The sequence below is a fragment of the Octopus bimaculoides genome, chromosome 9 (genome assembly GCF_046866305.1).
Source record: "Octopus bimaculoides isolate indiv1 chromosome 9, ASM4686630v1, whole genome shotgun sequence".
Classification (NCBI taxonomy): domain Eukaryota; kingdom Metazoa; phylum Mollusca; class Cephalopoda; order Octopoda; family Octopodidae; genus Octopus; species Octopus bimaculoides.
Window position 1 is genome coordinate 10484419 of NC_142936.1, and position 15378 is coordinate 10499796.

The following is a 15378-nucleotide window of genomic DNA, read 5'->3' on the forward strand; positions in this document are numbered from 1 at the left end:
GGAAGTAACCGCTGAGAAATAAGACCGAAATGCAGCGGTTCAATTGTGAGCTTGAAATAAAATTGCATTTACTTTCCATTGTTGACCTGTATCAACTGTTATTAGAGTTGGCATTTACTGGCATTCCTGAAAGGTCATTTCCGTTCTTTAAAACCAAAACAAAACAAAATGGAAAAGTAAAAAAACAACAACTGTTGGAACTGAGCAATTCAGCATGAGAATTATAAAACAAAAAAAAAAAAAAAAAATTTTAAGAGATTCAAGAGAATGACAGTTTCAGAGACTCAGAGAATGAAAGAAATAGAGAGAAAGTGAATGAAATTTAAATGAAGTAATTTTTCTATAAATATAATTCTAGTTGTGCCGGACACCAAATCATTAATATTCAGTTTCCTTCTTTCCTTAATTTTTAAAAAAATACTTCTGTTTTATTTTTGACATTGAATCCAAGATAGAGAAGGAAAAGAAAAGCAAAAGAAATCTGTTGTTCTTTCTTTATAAGCATTCTTACCATTATTGTTGTTTGCGGTAGACTTGCATTTATGGAACTCCAATTTATTAGGTGATTTCTACAAGTATTACTTAATGGGGAAAAAAAAATAATAATTGGGTCTCTTTTTGCCGAACCGCTAAGTTACGGGGATGTAAACACACCAGCATCGGTTGTCAAGCGATGTTGGGGGGACAAACACAGACACACAAACACACATACACATATATATATATATATACATATATATATATATATATATATATATATATATATATATACGACGTGCTTCTTTCAGTTTCTGTCTACCAAATCCACTCACAAGGCTTTGGTTTGCCCGAGGCTACAGTAGAAGACACTTGCTCAAGGTGCCACGCAGTGGGACTGAACCCGGAACCATGTGGTTGGTAAGCAAGCTACTTACCACACAGCCACTCCTGCGCCTGTACCAAGAACTTGGTCTTTATTATTCTACTACACACACACACACACATATATATTGTCCCTAACTGAGGAGGAAATAGGAAGTGAACACAGCCAACACAAACACAACTGATAATTGGTGAAAAATCACATCAGCAATTTATCAACAGCTAAAGGAACACTACCCAGAGAATATTGGGAGACTTCATGGTTCAGCAAAGATCACAGATGTTCATGGGGAATTTTAGAGGACTCAGCCGGCAAAAAAAGGTGATCAGAGTAAAAGGAGGTCAGAGTCATAGAGTGCTCTGGCCCCACATAGGTGGCAGTTTTTTTAATCTTATTTGTTTGTGTACTAAATCTATAACCTGTTTTAATGTATTCTATTACGTTTTTTTGCTCCAGTCCCTGTTTTTTTTAATGTATATATGTGGATGTATGTACCCACCATGTGTTTTTTTTTACCATTTAAAATTATATTTTTGTATCAGTTCAATATAATCGATTTTTTTCCTTTCCCTCAAATTGCTGGCTATGTGTCAAAATAAGAATGAATCATTATTAAAAAAAAAATCATTATTATTAAGAAATTTTCTTCGGTAGTTTCACATGAATTTCTGTTGCACCACCTGGTGCACCCCCATGTTCCTGAGGTGTGGGTGGCATTGTCCTCCTCCTCCTCCTCCTCATCATCATTGTTGTTGTTGTTATTATTGTTATTGTTGTTGTTATTATTATTATTATTATTATTATTATTGAGTGAGAGAGCAGTGCATGCCATCAAAGTGATGCTTGGGTAAAATATACGAAGCCCATTATACCCATCATAACTTCCCGTCTGATAAGGGTACACCAGGCACCTGCATCACAACCATATGTGTGCAACATGGTGATCTTATACCAAGATGAACAGCGCATGACCTCGCAGGTGAGGCCCAGTTAGAATTTTCTTCAGGTTGAGTAGCCCATCCTGCTCAAAAGGTTCCTGAATAAGGTTTGTTTAAGGATATTGAACGAAACACCCATGTTTCCAGAGGTGAATAATTCAAACTCCAAAGAATTCCTCTCAACACATGGCTATGATGCTCCCCCACTACTTCTGCTTGTGATCAGAGATACACATATCATCAGCCACTAAGGGACGAGCAGAATATTTGCTGTAGCCCATCTTTTATGCCAAGATAAAACAATGGACGTGATAACACCTCCAATCAGTTAAGATCAGAAGCTACGAGAGCCACTGCCTGGTACTGCATTATTATTATTATTATTATTATTATTGTTATTATTATTATTATTATCATTATTATTATTATTGTTGTTGTTTTTTGTTTTTGTTGTTACTATTTAAAATAGTTCATGCTCAAAATTTTAAGAATTAACCGCTATTTACATAAATTCCATTTTTTGTTCCGCCAAACTCTTCCACGCCATCATCATCATCATCGTCGTCATTGTCCTCATGAACAGCAACAACAACAACAACAACGACAAGTTAGTCACTTAGTGAGTTATGTTTAGATGTCCTAGTTAGTTACTTTTCTACTGCTTTGTAAAGTTGACATCAATTTTTCTCCACTCAGTTGACCTTGAAAACGTAACGCTGTAAAAATCTATACTGCAAGCACAAATACAACTCCGAGAGGAAGCTGCTGTAAGTTTGTTTGTTTGCTTGTTATTTTTTCTTTTATTTTGTATTTTTTTTGTCCGTTTTTTTTTTAATTATTTATTTTTGGTTCAAAACTTTCTTGTTGATTTTATTCATTTATTCTTTCACTCGTTTCAGTCCTTTGACTGTGGCCATGCTGGAGCACTGCCTTTTAGTCGAAGAAATCGCCCCTCTTTGTAAGCCTGGTGCTTATTCTATTGGTATCTTCTGCCGAACTGCTAAGTTACGGGAATGTAAACACACCAACATCAGCTGTCAAGCGATGCTGGCAAGAACAAAGAGGCACAAACACACACACACACACACATAAATACATACATATATATAGCCACTATACCTTTTTCTATTTTCTCTCCCTGTTTATTTCTGTGTTCCTTTCCGTTGAAGAGCATAAGCTCGAAACATAAAAGCCTTTCTCACTTCCTGAATGTTAAACTAATACATCTGTTTGTTGTTTACACACCCATCTTCGTCTTTTGTTGTTTAGTAAATTCTCACTAGTCCCACTGCATGGCACTTTGGGCAAGTATCTTCTACTATAGCCTCAGGCCGACCAAAGCCTTGTGAGTGGATTTGGTAGACGAAAACTGAAAGAAGCCCGTCGTATATATGTATATGTATATATATATATGTGTGTGTGTGTGTGTGTGTGTATGTATGCGTGTGTGTGTATATGTTTGCGTGTCTGTGTTTGTCCCCCCAGCATCGCTTGACAACCGATGCTGGTGTGTTTACGTCCCCGTAACATTAGCGGTTCGGCAAAAGAGCCCGATAGAATAAGTACTAGGCTTACAAAGTATAAGTCCTGGGGTCGATTTGCTCGACTAAAAAGGTGGTGCTCCAGCATGGCCACAGTCAAATGACTGAAACAAGTAAAAGAGTATATATATATATATATATATATATATATGACAGGCTTCTTTTAGTTTCCATCTACCAAATCTACTCACAAGGCTTTGGTCGGCCTGAGGCTATAGTAGAAGATACTTGCCCAGGGTGCCATGTAGTGGCACTGAACCCAGAACCATGCAGTTGGGAAGCAAGCTTCTTACCACACAGTCACTCCTGTGCCTAATTATATAATTATTTTAAAGTTCCACACTAACAATTTCTTGTCATTGTAGAATATTGTAAATTATGCAGACATCCTTTCATGTTTACAATCATCATCATCACCATCATCACCGCTAATAACAACAGCTACAATAACAACAACTACAACAACACCATGATTATAATCATACCCACCACCATAATCATTATCATCATCGATATCATAATCAGTATCATCATCATCACCAGAAACATCACCATCACAATGGCCACCACCGCTGACACCACCACCACCACCACTACCACTATTACCATTACCACCACCACTACTACCATTACCACTGCCACTACTACCATTACCACCACCACTATTACTACTACTACCATTACTACCACCACTATTATCATTACCACCACCACTACTACCACTACTACCATTACCACCACTACTACCACTACTACCATTACTACCACCACTACTACCATTACCGCCACCACTACTACCGTTACCACCACCACTACTACCATTACTATCACCACTAATACCATTACCACCACCACTATTACCAATACTACCATTACCACCTCCACTACCACCACTACGATTACTACCACCATTACCACCTCCACCACCACCCCCACCACCACTACAACCAGCACTATTACCACCAACACTGCAGTGATCATCATCAGCATGACTGCAGCTGCAGGCGCCACCATTCCAGTGCCATCTTTGTCGTTGCGAAGGCAGTGCCTATGGCCGATGACACAGCAGCCCAGTTTCACTCCCTCGGCTGGAACCCACTTCACATCATTCTCATTTGCAAAGTGCTTGGAACAAGAGTTAGGAGGCAGAAAAACAAAGCAGGTTATATTAAGTAGTAGTAGTAGTAGTGGTGGTGGTGGTGGTAGAGATAGTGGTGGTGGCAGTAGTAATAGTTGTAGTAGTTGTAGTAGTAGTAGTGGTGGTGGTGGTGGTGGTGGTGGTGGTGGTAATGATAGCGGTGGTGGCAGTAGTAATAGTAGTAGTAGTAGTAGTAGTAGTGATGGTGGTGGTGGTGGTAGTGGTGGTGGTAGTGATAGTGGTGGTGGTGGCAGTAGTAGTAGTAGTAGTAGTAATAGCGGTGGTGGCAGTAGTAGTAGTAGTAGTAGTGATGGTGGTGGTGGTGGTAGTGATAGTAGTAGTAGTAGTAGTAGTGATGGTGGTGGTGGTAGTGATAGTGGTGGTGGCAGTAGTAGTAGTAGTAGTAGTGATGGTGGTGGTGGTAGTGGTAGTAGTGGTGGCAGTAGTAGTAGTAGTAGTAGTAGCAGCAGCAGAGCAGCAACAGCAGTAATGGTGGTGGTGGTGGCGGTGGTGTTCTAAATACGTTACCTGTTTTAGGTTCTAACTGACCAGATCCAGCCTCTCACACCTACCTGACAATGTCATTCCAAATATAAACAATCACAATCGTTGAGGTTTTGAAGCTGTGAGATAATGCAGGATAAATGCGACATAATGTTAATGAATAAGCAGCACATTCGACAGAGTAATCTGGATGTTAAAGGGCTAACCTCATACCCTTGCATTTTAAATCGCAGCAAATATTAGTAGGACATATTAGTCTAAATTTAATCGGTGACTTTCTATCCGTGCCTTTGACCAAGATCTCCATCTTAATAACATCAATTGCTCCACTTATTCAAACTGGATATTTTGTCTTTGAAATCGATGTTGCTATTATTCAAAGCTACATCTTTTCTCTTTTAATTACCTTATACTCTGATAATTGGAGGCGCAATGGCCCAGTGGTCAGGGCAGCGGACTCGTGGTCAAAGGATCGCGGTTTCGATTCCCAGACCGGGTGTTGTGAGTGTTTATAGAGCGAAAACACCTAAAGCTCCACGAGGCTCCGGCAGGGGATGGTGGCGAACCCTGCTGTACTCTTTCACCACAATTTTTCTCTCACTCTTACTTCCTGTTTCTGTTGTGCCTGTAATTCAAAGGGTCAGCCTTGTCACACTCTGTGTCACGCTGAATATCCCATGAGAACTATGTTAAGGGTACACGTGTCTGTGGAGTGCTCAGCCACTTGCACATTAATTTCACGAGCAGGCTGTTCCATTGATCGGATCAACTGGAACCCTCGACATCGTAAGCGACAGAGTGCCAACAAACAACAACTCTGATAGTTACCAAAGGATAATCTAATTAAACAATTATTCTTGATTATAGTACTGGAAAGATGAAATCCGAGGGAAGATTTGAACTCAAAACATGAAGGACCAAAAAAACCAGCAAGGAATTTTCACCAACACTTTACCAACCTTTGCTTAATAACAACAATAATATCTAGGATAGTCCCAATGCTACAAATTTAAGTTAAGTGTACACTTAATTATATTTGACTCCAGCACTAGACTGATACTTATTTCGACCCAAGTGGACGAAAGACAAAATCAGCTCCAGAATAATTTGAACTAAAAATGTACGGAATTAGTAGTAACTAAATACTGCAAAGTACTTTGTCTGGTACTCTTTCAATTTGCCTACCTACCATATTCTATAATAAGAGTTCCTTTTATCTAGGATGAAGTCAATTTTGTATGAGGGAGGAAAATTAATGTTAAATGTTTTGACCTGATGATATTTCTAGTGCACTTATTGTTATTATTGCTATTGTTGTGGTTGTTGCTGTTATTGTTGTTGTTGTTGTTGTTGTTATTATTATTATTATTGTTATTATTATTATCGTTCAGTAGTTTTATTTTTATAACATGCTTTCACTTCACTACCGAGCGCAGCTCTGTGTGCCTTGGGTATGTGCTGTGGTTTGCTGTGATGTTCTTATGGTTATCATCATCATCATCATCATCGTTTAACGTCCGCTTTCCATGCTAGCATGGGTTGGACGATTTGACTGAGGACTGGTGAAACCGGATGGCAACACCAGGCTCCAGTCTGATTTGGCAGAGTTTCTACAGCTGGATGCCCTTCCTAACGCCAACCACTCAGAGAGTGTAGTGGGTGCTTTTACGTGTCACCCGCACGAAAACGGCCACGCTCGAAATGGTGTCTTTTATGTGCCACCCGCACAAGCCAGTCCAGGGGCACTGGCAACGATCTCGCTCGAAAATCCTACAGGAGCCAGTCAGGCGGTACTGGCAACGGCCACGCTCAAAATGGTGCATCTCATGTGCCACCCGCACAAGAACCAGTCCAGGGGCACTGGCAACGATCTTACTTGGCTTGCCGGGTCTTCTCACGCACAGCCCATTTCCAAAGGTCTCGGTCCGTAGTCATCGCCTCGGTGAGGCCCAATGTACGAAGGTCTTGCCTCACCACCTCAGCCCAGGTTTCCTGGGCCTACCTCTTCCACGGGTTCCCTCAACTGTTAGGGTGTGGCACTTTTTCACGCAGCTATCCTCCTCCATTCTCACCACATGTCCATACCAGCGCAATCGTCTCTCTTGCACGCCACAACTGATGCTTCTAATGTTCAGCTTTTCTCTCAAGATACTTACACTCTGACGGGTATTCACATTGACATTACACATCCAACGGAGCATACTGGCTTCATTCCTTGCGAGCTTACGTATGTCCTCAGCAGTTACAGCCCATGTTTCACTGCCATGTAGCATGGTTGTTCGTACGCATGCGTCATACAGTCTGCCTTTTACTCTGAGTGAGAGTCCCTTTGTCGCCAGCAGGGGTAAGAGCTCTCTAAACTTTGCCCAGGCTATTCTTATTCTAGCAGCTACACTTTCAGCGCACCCACCCCCACTACTAACTTGGTCGCCCAGATAGCGGAAGCTATCGACTACCTCTAGTTTTTCACCCTGGAATGAGATAGAAGTTGTTTCCTGTTTGTTTGCAGTCTTTATTGCACCTGAACATCTGCCACAAACAAAAACTAACTTGCTAGTTAACCTGCCTTTGATGTTGCTGCACCTCTTATGTGTCCATAGCTTGCACCGGGTACATCTTATAGAGTTACTACCTACTCCTTTTCTACATACTGAGCAGGGCCATCTACCTGAAGGGGTTTGTGTTTTATCTACCTTCCTACTTATTAGGATTTTGGTTTTAGCTAGGTTGACTCTAAGGCCCTTCAATTCTAGACCTTGCTTCCACACCTGAAACTTCTCCTCTAGTTCTGATAGTGACTCCGCAATTAGGGCAAGGTCATCAGCATAGAGGAGCTCCCAGGGGCAACCTGTCTTGAACTCCTCTGTGATTGCCTGGAGGACTATGGTAAATAATAGGGGGCTGAGGACGGAACCTTGGTGGACCCCTACCTCTACCCGGAATTCATTGCTGTACTCATTTCCAACCCTCACCTTACTGGCCGCATCTCTGTACATGGCTCGCACAGCTCTCACTAGCCATTCTTCTATCCCAAGTTTCCTCATTGACCACCAGATAAGGGATCGGGGGACCCTGTCAAAGGCTTTCTCCATGTCAACGAAAGCCAGGTACAGAGGTTTATCCTTGGCTAGGTATTTCTCTTGCAACTGTCTCACTAGAAATAAGGCATCAGTAGTGCTTTTACCTGGCACGAACCCAAACTGCATCTCATCTAAATTGATTCGCTCCCTAATTAGTTGGGCTATGACCCTCTCTGTAACTTTCATAACCTGATCTAACAGCTTGATGCCTCTGTAATTATTTGTATCTAAAGCGTCCCCTTTACCTTTGTAGCAGTTGACTATGATGCTGCTACACCAGTCATAGGGTATGACTCCTTCGTGTATCACCTGGTTCGTAATACGGGTGACTAGGCTATAGCCAACACTGCCAGATATTTTGAGCATCTCTGCAGTGATTCCTGATGGGCCGGGGGCTTTCCCGGTCTTCATACTCTTAATTGCTTTATCTACCCTGGTACTATCAACTCGGATAGCTGGTCCCTCTATTGGGTCGACATAAGGCAGGCTCTCTTTCTCCCATTCATTCTCTTTATTAAGCAATCTATCGTAGTGGCATCTCCAGACCTCTTTCTTTGCATCCTCATTTAATGCAAGCGTACCATCATCCATGCGAACACATTTCTCTCCTACAACATCACTATTCTCTCTCCTAAACTGTCTTGCAACACGAAATACCTCGAGTCTTTGGTCCTCACGGCGCAGAACATTGGCAAATCTTTCCTTATCTGCTTCCCCTCTGGCTAAATAAACCTGTCGCCTAGCCTCCCTTCTGGCACATTGGTACAATTCCCTGCTACCACCGTTCTTCCAGTCCTTCCAAGCTTGTTTCTTTTGTCTAATAGCCCTGTCTACCTCCTTGTTCCACCACCACGTTACTCTGGGTTGGGAGGGGACCTTACACCACCCACAAATCTGGTCGGTGGCTTTCAACAGGTTGTCCCGCAGAAATCTCCAATTGTCTTCCACGTTGTATGATGCTATATCCCCTTCTATTTCGTTAAATGCTTCAAGTAACTTGTCTCTAAGTCTCTGTCCGTTTGCAGGGTCTTTAAGCTTCCACACCCTTCTTCTCCAAGCCTGTCTAATTCTGGGCACCCATTTTGCCTTGATCCCAAAGTCGCTAACTACTAATCTATGTTGTGGGGTACATTCTTCGCCAGGGTAGGTTTTGGCATTTATAAGCCGCCCTCTGTATTGAAAGTGTTTTGCGTAGGATGTGTGCAGTGCCCAGTAGTGCAATTTTCTGTATGTTATTATTATTATTATTAGTAAGGTGGCGAGCTAGCAGAATTGTTACCATGACAGGGAAAACGCTTAGCAGCATTTCTTTTGACTCTGCTTTTTCAAATGCTGCCGGAGTCAGCTTTGCCTTTCATTCCTTCAAGGTCAATAAAATAAGTACCAGTTGCGTACTGGGGTCATTATCATCAACTTAGCCCTTTCGCAAACTTGCTGGCCTTGGGCCTAAAAATTGGAAATCATCATTATTATTATTGAGTGAAAGGGCAGTGCATGCCATCAAAGTGACACCCAGGGTATAATTATATGAAACCCAATATACCCATCATGACTACCTGTCTGATTAGGGTACACCAGGCACATACATCACAACCATATGTGTGCAACATGGTGATCTTATATCAAGATAAACAGCACATGACCTTGCAGGTGGGCCCCAATTAAAATTTTCTTCAGGTTGAATAGCCCATCCTGCTTAAAAGGTCCCTGAATAAGGATTGTTTAAGGATGATGAACAAAACACCCATGTTTCCAGAGGTGAATTATTCAAACCCCAAAGAATTCCTCTCAACAAATAGCTATAATGTTCCCCCACTGCTTCTGCTTGAGATCAGCATGGCCACAGTCAAATAACTGAAACAAATAAATGAGTAAAAGAGTAAACATGGTCAGTGGCTCCCTCATCACCTGACTGCTTCTCTTCTTAATCAAAGAGTTGCCATCTCCTTGTCATTGAAGAGTAGACTTGCTACCAAACCTTTCCTGAATATTGCCATCGTAAGTCATGACAAATGGGTTTCCTACTATCATAACCAACAAAAACGACAATGATCGGCACCCAATGTGTGTCCTCGTGGGCATCGGTACCATTTTCCTCTTTCTCCGTTCTTCCATTCTCCGAACTTTCCATCTTTCCGACGAAGGGCTACGCCCGAAACGTCATAAACTCTCTCTTTCCTTTCCTGAGCGTCCAATAACACTATCCGTATCACGTCCTCACTTTGTTGTTTTTTTGTTATTGTTTTTTTGAACTTATATATATATATATATATATATATATATATTTACACACACACACACAAATACATATATAGTAAAGTTACTAGTTGTAAAATGTATGGCAATATATATGCCTGGGGTTAAACTGGCAATAACAGAACAGCCACATTGATGTGGCAATTAACTTGACTTATATATATATATAAATATATATATATAAAATTTATATATATATTTGTATGTGTGTGTGTGTGTGTGTGTGTGTGTGTTTATGATTAGTTTCCATAAAATACTGATAATAAATATCACTTTTTGCCTTCAGGTTTCTAATTTTTTGAAACAAGATTTTCTTCTACGTTATCCAATACTTATCTTAACAACAAGAGAGAAAGAGAGAGTGATGAAGCATGGACCAGAAAAACTTCTGGAGCTGATATACTGAACCGTAAACTCTTGAAATCCTTAAATTCCTTTTATGATTTCAATCTTTTCACTGTAACCATATTGTGGAACTGTCTTCAAGGTCATTTTTTTTTTTCGTCGATTACATATTTAGTTAACTACTTTTTGTATGATTGAAAATTATCTATTGATTTATTGAATGACTAAGTCTTCCTTGGCATAGAAGACATATAATGATATGACAAGGTAATTTTATTTGACTTATTGATTTGTACCAATATGTACTTACATATGCCCGTGCACGTACTTAAACACACACATGCACCTCTTAAAACATGCCAAGTTTTAAGTAAACGAATATAAGACACTATACTCATGTCATGTCTTGAGTAGAAAATTTGAAAGAAGTCTTCTTCGACTAAACCAAATTCAAAGAAGATAATACAAAATTTTATAGAGGCACAAAGAAGAGCAGCTCCATCTAACATTACTTTACCAGAAACAGTATAAATAAGAAACACAAACACGCTGAAAGACAATGCTCCAACATGGCCTCAGCCCCTGGCTGAAACCAGTAAAAGATTAAAAAAAGCTGTGTGTATAAACATATATATATATATACATACATATATATCAAAATCTTCATCAGAATACATTATAAAGGTCTAGTTAGAGAAATAAAGTAAAAATGTACTGTAAAAGAGAAAACAAAAAACATACAATAACAATAAATGGAGAAATGTGTGTGTGTGTGTGTACTGTCACTGTATCCTTTTTGGTTTTGAATTGCATCTCTCTCTCTCTCTGTATATATATATATATATATATATATATATATATATATATATAATAGAAATATGTTACAAAAACAAAATAGAAACTACACGTGGAAATGTAAGGGTAAAGTAAGAAGAAAAATAAGCGAAAATGCACATTGGAAATCAAAAGAAGTAAAGGCTTTTTATGAAAAGTAACGATAGAAATATACAATTAGATGAACTGAGGAAGGAATAAAAGTAATAAAAGTCATTATTGTGAATTGTTAAAGAGATTCAAAAGCATACCGGTTTCGTAATGTTACTAATCATTGCTTTGAGCAGAGATTGCGGCTCGTTGATTTTTGTTGTCACTTAAAGCATATGGAACCCATGCTCCATACTTCTGAACCTTTCCCATCGAGTGAAGATACTTCTCTATAGCAGTGTGGGAGCATTCCATTTTCTCTGCCAGTTCCCTTGTCGTTTGATGAGAATTTTTGTGCAAAAGTTGGTTTAATGCTCTTCATCAAACTCAACTAGATGGCCAGAACAAGGTTCGTCTTTGTGGTCAAAATTTACATTTTTGAACTTGGCAAACCAATCACGAGTCATTCTTTCAGCTATGGCACCCTCTCCAAACACAGCACAAATGTCGCGAGCAGCTTTTACGGCCTTAGAGCCTTGATTAAAAGCAAAATGGAGGTGTTGAAAATGCACGTTGTTCTTAACTTGACATTCCATTTTAATGATCTAAAAATAAACAAAAATTAACTAGAAATAAAACAAAATAAATTCCAAAATGATTCAAAAATAGAATTCTTGAAAAATATAGTTTCCAAAATTTTTTTAAAATGCGGGAACTTAGTTGCCAATCCAATATGTGTGTGTATGTGTATGAAATGACCACTGAAAAGGGCTTTGCATTAGGAAGGGCCAGTGAAGTTTTGTAGTCACTCTTCCTTCTCTTCTTTCTAAATAAAAATAGAAGTACTCAACACAAATCTATGATTAACAAAATGTTTACACAACTGGGGGAGGGAAAGGTAGAGAGAAATGATGAAGAGGAGGAGAGAGACAACGATGATGATGCAAGAATAGAGAGAGACTAATGTGATTTGTTAAGTGGAAAATTCCTGGACATTCCTTGTAAATCTCAGTATCCGTTTCCCACTGGTTACTCACATTCAATTTTTCCGTTTTGCATGTCTTCCATATTGACAATTAGTTTAAATATACACTAATGGCTGTGTGGTTAAGTAGCATAAGTAGATCGTTTCCCAGCCGCATAATTTCAGATTCAATCTCCAGGTTCAGTCTCACTGCTTGGCACCTTGGGTAAGTGTCTTTTACTGCAGCCTCAGTTTGATGAATGGCTGTGTGGTAAGATGCTCGCTTCCAAACCACATGGTTCCAGATTCAGTCCCACTGTGTGGCACCTTGGGCAAGTGTCTTCTACTATAGCCTTGGGCTGACAAAACCTTGCAAGTAGATTTGCTAGACTGAAACTGAAAGAAGCTTGTCAATTATATATTAATTGTTTATAATTTTCACCTTAAAAGGTATTTTTATATGCTGACCACAGAGTGTCATGTTCGTTGATGCTAACCCTGGCAGCAAAGTAGCACACCTTTTTAGAAAAACATTAAATAAGGCTAATCTACAAATTAAAGTAGTGGAGAGGCCTGGTGCCCCTTTAAAATCCCTGATCTGAAATACCTATCTCATTGATAAGTCCACCTGTACAGAGTGCAATTGTGTTATATGTAGGATGACATAATTATGGTTTCGAAATATAACCTGCCCAAAAATTGTCATGGAAAGACACGCACCCTAGAAGCAACGAATATTCTAGACAAGAAACATAACTCGTCTTTATTATATTAAGTTATGTCCCTTGATTTAGCTGGACTCATTTCAGTTGTATCTTAGTGTTACTAGTTCAAAGGGACACCACCATATAGAATTAGTGCAAATCTAACGCTATAATGACTATGGGAGATGAATTCAATAATGCATGCTAACAAAGTACTTTTGTTAATGTATTTGCCTTAAGACTGTTGACTGCTAATAGATCCTGGCATAGATTTCCTTATTCACTCAAATCTTTTTCATCAATCAACGAGTGACAATATGGTTTATTCACCAGCTGAGAAAACTAAAGAATATCTTGCAAACGTTAAATTATCATCACATCAGACGGTGGTTTTATACAAAATATTGACTCCTAAAACCACCATGTGCCCAATGATAAACAGGAATTTGTTGTGGAATAAGTGAAAACTGCCATCATAGATGACTGGACAATGTCAGTCAAGAATCTAAATTATCAGTTGGTAATAAATATAAACAATCTCATGTGAGTAACGCAAGGGTCACACATGGATACCCAAAGCAATTTATGGCTCAAGATGAAGCTATAAATCCATCACAATGAAAGCTTAATAAAGCACAACCATTCAGTGGAAGTTCACTGTACATACATTCCCTTCACAAGTGCCAGTGCCTGGAAAAGCACCAGTAATCACTGTAAAGTGGTTCCTGTTAAGAAACGAAACCATGTCACTTATGATAATTAGGCTACTTCTGGATCTCTGATTAGCCCAATAATGTAGCATTAACAAAGACAGATGCATCTAGAGCAGTCATAGCTTGGTATTTTTTACAATAACTCTAGACCAGAGGTTCTGAAACTTTTGGGGCACTGTCCCCATCATAGCGACATAATACCCACAGCCCCTATTTTTATGTATAAATATTTTATATTTTACTAATTTATACATACTATGAATCTTTTGATATTTAATATCTAATTTGTATACAATACTATATAATAAATTCATAGCGTCCCCTAATTCACTGCTTTCCTCCCAAGGCCTCCTTTTTCTCAACTGCTCCCTTAGGCACCAGTGCCCACTTTGAGAACTTATGCTCTAGCCGAACCAAAGCCTGGCAGACTTAATACATGGGAACTGAAAGCTCATTCTGCTTATATATATATATATGCACACACAGGGTGCAATGGGTAAATTGTCACCATTTTATATTTTTAATTTCGTGCATGCACATCGTTTGCTTTTGATTGTCAAGTATACAGTATAGTAGGGTCAGCTGAGCACTGTTTGTAAGAAAAACAGCACCATGATGCAATTCACTCTGCCAGAAATTTGGAAACAACATGCTGTACTGCTTGGCATTCACACCAGAAGCTCCAATTACGAACATTTCAGAGTGTTTGGGTGTCAATCTGAGGACATGTACAGAATAATAAAAATTGAACATCCTGGTGTTTGGGGTAATGGCAATGTTATACCTCCATTTAAGGCGGCAAGTTAGCCAAAATACTTAACAGTATTTCGTCTGTCTTTACGTTCAGAGTTCAAATTCCGCCAAGTTTTATGGCAGCGTTCACCAAAGTTAGAAAAGAAGACTGTCCAGAAGAGTTGCAGGAGATTCCAAAGTTGTCTGGAGGCCATGGTTATTTTATTGAATAAATTTACTCTTTAGTATTTCAAGATATTTCTATGTAATTTTGGTAAAGATATCTGTTAAATGAGATGTGTTATTTTCATTTTTGCGTAATTTAGAAAGTTTATTAACCATACCATGTATATTAAAAAGCATTCAGTCCACATTGTAAAGTGGTTGGCGTTAGGAAGGGCATCCAGCTGTAGAAACTCTGCCAGATCAGATTGGTGCAGCCTTCTGGTTTGCCAGTCCTCAGTCAAACCATCCAACCCATGCTAGCATGGAAGGCGGACATTAAATGACGATGAATGGCTGTAAAACAAATTGCCGTGTCTTTGCAAGCAGTTTATACTTATTAATACTTTCAAAATACCACTATCAACAATTCAATAACTCACATAAAGCTAACACTGATTGGTATACAACTGTATTTAAATGTCCAATATCCATCAGCTTCCACGCTGACAATG

General features: G+C 39.3%; 1 long non-coding RNA gene across 1 annotated transcript; it reads right to left on the reverse strand.

Moving 5' to 3' along the window:
• Window positions 1-11816: 11816 nt before the first annotated feature.
• LOC149133979 (uncharacterized) lies at window positions 11817-15206 on the reverse strand. The gene is made up of 2 exons (XR_016243026.1): window positions 15046-15206; window positions 11817-12193 (listed from the first exon to the last, which is right to left on the reverse strand). It is a non-coding gene; the product is annotated as an uncharacterized LOC149133979 (long non-coding RNA).
• Window positions 15207-15378: the final 172 nt, after the last annotated feature.